The sequence below is a fragment of the Uranotaenia lowii genome, chromosome 2 (genome assembly GCF_029784155.1).
Source record: "Uranotaenia lowii strain MFRU-FL chromosome 2, ASM2978415v1, whole genome shotgun sequence".
NCBI classification, from domain to species: Eukaryota; Metazoa; Arthropoda; class Insecta; order Diptera; family Culicidae; genus Uranotaenia; species Uranotaenia lowii.
Window position 1 is genome coordinate 406,952,147 of NC_073692.1, and position 5,269 is coordinate 406,957,415.

The window sequence follows — 5,269 nt, forward strand, 5'->3', positions numbered from 1 at the left end:
TGTCATTTTTGTCATTTTTGTCATTTTTGTCATTTTGTGTCATTTTTGTCATTTTTGTCATTTTTGTCATTTTTGTCATTTTTGTCATTTTTGTCATTTTTGTCATTTTGTCATTTTTGTCATTTTGTCATTTTTGTCATTTTGTCATTTTTGTCATTTTTGTCATTTTGTCATTTTTGTCATTTTTGTCATTTTTGTCATTTTTGTCATTTTTGTCATTTTTGTCATTTTTGTCATTTTTGTCATTTTTGTCATTTTTGTCATTTTTGTCATTTTTGTCATTTTGTCATTTTTGTCATTTTTGTCATTTTGTCATTTTTGTCATTTTTGTCATTTTTGTCATTTTTGTCATTTTTGTCATTTTTGTCATTTTTGTCATTTTTGTCATTTTTGTCATTTTTGTCATTTTTGTCATTTTTGTCATTTTTGTCATTTTTGTCATTTTTGTCATTTTTGTCATTTTTGTCATTTTTGTCATTTTTGTCATTTTTGTCATTTTTGTCATTTTTGTCATTTTTGTCATTTTTGTCATTTTTGTCATTTTTGTCATTTTTGTCATTTTTTGTCATTTTTGTCATTTTTGTCATTTTTGTCATTTTTGTCATTTTTGTCATTTTTGTCATTTTTGTCATTTTTGTCATTTTTGTCATTTTTGTCATTTTTGTCATTTTTGTCATTTTTGTCATTTTTGTCATTTTTGTCATTTTTGTCATTTTTGTCATTTTTGTCATTTTTGTCATTTTTGTCATTTTTGTCATTTTTGTCATTTTTGTCATTTTTGTCATTTTTGTCATTTTTGTCATTTTTGTCATTTTTGTCATTTTTGTCATTTTTGTCATTTTTGTCATTTTTGTCATTTTTGTCATTTTTGTCATTTTTGTCATTTTTGTCATTTTGTCATTTTTGTCATTTTTGTCATTTTTGTCATTTTTGTCATTTTTGTCATTTTTGTCATTTTTGTCATTTTTGTCATTTTTGTCATTTTTGTCATTTTTGTCATTTTTGTCATTTTTGTCATTTTTGTCATTTTTGTCATTTTTGTCATTTTTGTCATTTTGTCATTTTTGTCATTTTTGTCATTTTTGTCATTTTTGTCATTTTTGTCATTTTTGTCATTTTTGTCATTTTTGTCATTTTTGTCATTTTTGTCATTTTTGTCATTTTTGTCATTTTTGTCATTTTTGTCATTTTTGTCATTTTGTCATTTTTGTCATTTTTGTCATTTTTGTCATTTTTGTCATTTTTGTCATTTTGTCATTTTTGTCATTTTTGTCATTTTGTCATTTTGTCATTTTTGTCATTTTTGTCATTTTTGTCATTTTTGTCATTTTTGTCATTTTTGTCATTTTTGTCATTTTTGTCATTTTTGTCATTTTTGTCATTTTTGTCATTTTTGTCATTTTTGTCATTTTTGTCATTTTTGTCATTTTTGTCATTTTTGTCATTTTTGTCATTTTTGTCATTTTTGTCATTTTTGTCATTTTTGTCATTTTTGTCATTTTTTGTCATTTTTGTCATTTTTGTCATTTTTGTCATTTTTGTCATTTTTGTCATTTTTGTCATTTTTGTCATTTTTTGTCATTTTTGTCATTTTTGTCATTTTTGTCATTTTTGTCATTTTTGTCATTTTTGTCATTTTTGTCATTTTTGTCATTTTTGTCATTTTTGTCATTTTTGTCATTTTTGTCATTTTTGTCATTTTTGTCATTTTTGTCATTTTGTCATTTTGTCATTTTTGTCATTTTTGTCATTTTTGTCATTTTTGTCATTTTTGTCATTTTTGTCATTTTTGTCATTTTTGTCATTTTTGTCATTTTTGTCATTTTTGTCATTTTTGTCATTTTTGTCATTTTTGTCATTTTTTGTCATTTTTGTCATTTTTGTCATTTTTGTCATTTTTGTCATTTTGTCATTTTTGTCATTTTTGTCATTTTTGTCATTTTTGTCATTTTTGTCATTTTGTCATTTTTGTCATTTTTGTCATTTTTGTCATTTTTGTCATTTTTGTCATTTTTGTCATTTTGTCATTTTTGTCATTTTTGTCATTTTTGTCATTTTTGTCATTTTTGTCATTTTTGTCATTTTTGTCATTTTTGTCATTTTTGTCATTTTTGTCATTTTTGTCATTTTTGTCATTTTTGTCATTTTTGTCATTTTTGTCATTTTTGTCATTTTGTCATTTTTGTCATTTTTGTCATTTTTGTCATTTTTGTCATTTTTGTCATTTTTGTCATTTTTGTCATTTTTGTCATTTTTGTCATTTTTGTCATTTTTGTCATTTTTGTCATTTTTGTCATTTTTGTCATTTTTGTCATTTTTGTCATTTTTGTCATTTTTGTCATTTTTGTCATTTTTGTCATTTTTGTCATTTTTGTCATTTTTGTCATTTTTGTCATTTTTGTCATTTTTGTCATTTTTGTCATTTTTGTCATTTTTGTCATTTTTGTCATTTTTGTCATTTTGTCATTTTTGTCATTTTTGTCATTTTTGTCATTTTTGTCATTTTTGTCATTTTTGTCATTTTGGTCATTTTTGTCATTTTTGTCATTTTTGTCATTTTTGTCATTTTTGTCATTTTTGTCATTTTTGTCATTTTTGTCATTTTTGTCATTTTTGTCACTTTTGTCATTTTTGTCATTTTTGTCATTTTTGTCATTTTTGTCATTTTTGTCATTTTTGTCATTTTTGTCATTTTTGTCATTTTTTTCATTTTTTTTCATTTTTGTCATTTTTGTCATTTTTGTCATTTTTGTCATTTTTGTCATTTTTGTCATTTTTGTCATTTTTGTCATTTTTGTCATTTTTGTCATTTTTGTTATTTTTGTCATTTTTGTCATTTTTGTCATTTTTGTCATTTTTGTCATTTTTGTCATTTTTGTCATTTTTGTCATTTTTGTCATTTTTGTCATTTTTGTCATTTTTGTCATTTTTGTCATTTTTGTCATTTTTGTCATTTTTGTCATTTTTGTCATTTTTGTCATTTTTGTCATTTTTGTCATTTTTGTCATTTTTGTCATTTTTGTCATTTTTGTCATTTTTGTCATTTTTGTCATTTTTGTCATTTTTGTCATTTTGTCATTTTTGTCATTTTGTCATTTTTGTCATTTTTGTCATTTTTATCATTTTTGTCATTTTTGTCATTTTTGTCATTTTTGTCATTTTTGTCATTTTTGTCATTTTTGTCATTTTTGTCATTTTTGTCATTTTTGTCATTTTTGTCATTTTTGTCATTTTTGTCATTTTTGTCATTTTTGTCATTTTTGTCATTTTTGTCACTTTTGTCATTTTTGTCATTTTTTTCATTTTTGTCATTTTTGTCATTTTTGTCATTTTTGTCATTTTTGTCATTTTTGTCATTTTTGTCATTTTTGTCATTTTTGTCATTTTTGCCATTTTTGTCATTTTTGTCATTTTTGTCATTTTTGTCATTTTTGTCATTTTTGTCATTTTTGTCATTATTGTCATTTTTGTCATTTTTGTCATTTTTGTCATTTTTGTCATTTTTGTCATTTTTGTCATTTTTGTCATTTTTGTCATTTTTGTCATTTTTGTCATTTTTGTCATTTTTGTCATTTTTGTCATTTTTGTCATTTTTGTGACTTTTGTCACTTTTGTCACTTTTGTCATTTTTGTCATTTTTGTCATTTTTGTCATTTTTGTCATTTTTGTCATTTTTGTCATTTTTGTCATTTTTGTCATTTTTGTCATTTTTGTCATTTTTGTCATTTTTGTCATTTTTGTCATTTTTGTCATTTTTGTCATTTTTGTCATTTTTGTCATTTTTGTCATTTTTGTCATTTTTGTCATTTTTGTCATTTTTGTCATTTTGTCATTTTTGTCATTTTTGTCATTTTTGTCATTTTTGTCATTTTTGTCATTTTTGTCATTTTTGTCATTTTTGTCATTTTTGTCATTTTTGTCATTTTTGTCATTTTTGTCATTTTTGTCATTTTTGTCATTTTTGTCATTCTTGTCATTTTTGTCATTTTTGTCATTTTTGTCATTTTTGTCATTTTTGTCATTTTTGTCATTTTTGTCATTTTTGTCATTTTTGTCATTTTTGTCATTTTTGTCATTTTTGTCATTTTTGTCATTTTTGTCATTTTTGTCATTTTTGTCATTTTTGTCATTTTGTCATTTTTGTCATTTTTGTCATTTTTGTCATTTTTGTCATTTCTGTCATTTCTGTCATTTCTGTCATTTCTGTCATGTTTGTCATTTTTGTCATTTTTGTCATTTTTGTCATTTTTGTCATTTTTGTCATTTTTGTCATTTTTGTCATTTTTGTCATTTTTGTCATTTTTGTCATTTTTGTCATTTTTGTCATTTTTGTCATTTTTGCCATTTTTGTCATTTTTGTCATTTTTGTCATTTTTGTCATTTTTGTCATTTTTGTCATTTTTGTCATTTTTGTCATTTTTGCCATTTTTGTCATTTTTGCCATTTTTGTCATTTTTGCCATTTTTGTCATTTTTGTCATTTTTGTCATTTTTGTCATTTTTGTCATTTTTGTCATTTTTGTCATTTTTGTCATTTTTATCATTTTTATCATTTTTGTCATTTTTGTCATTTTTGTCATTTTTGTCATTTTTGTCATTTTTGTCATTTTTGTCATTTTTGTCATTTTTGTCATTTTTGTCATTTTTGTCATTTTTGTCATTTTTGTCATTTTTGTCATTTTTGTCATTTTTGTCATTTTTGTCATTTTTGTCATTTTTGTCATTTTTGTCATTTTTGTCATTTTTGTCATTTTTGTCATTTTTGTCATTTTTGTCATTTTTGTCATTTTTGTCATTTTTGTCATCTTTGTCATTTTTGTCATTTTTGTCATTTTTGTCATTTTTGTCATTTTTGTCATTTTTGTCATTTTTAAAAATGTTTTATTTGTGCTTTTCTTTAAACATTTTTTAAACATAATTTAAAATCCTTTAATTTTTTTTTAATTTGAGTCATTTCTGTGTGGGAACCCATTATCCATATAAGTCAATTTTGTAATTTTATGGTTTTTGTTCATTTGTTGTATCATTTGCAACGCTCAGTTTTTTCGTCAATAAAATTGTATAACTAGTCGGTTTATAAAATTAAATTTGCTTAAAACTTGCTTCGCAGCATCCCAAATCAGAAACTGATTTAATAATAATTTAAAAAAATCTTTACATAACTGACTCACTAATTTTCTGAAAGTGATTTTAATCGCCTAAACGTAGATAACAGTTTATTTGGTTAGTTTGCATACGTGAGGCGCAATTTTCTCTCTTTTTCGATGCAA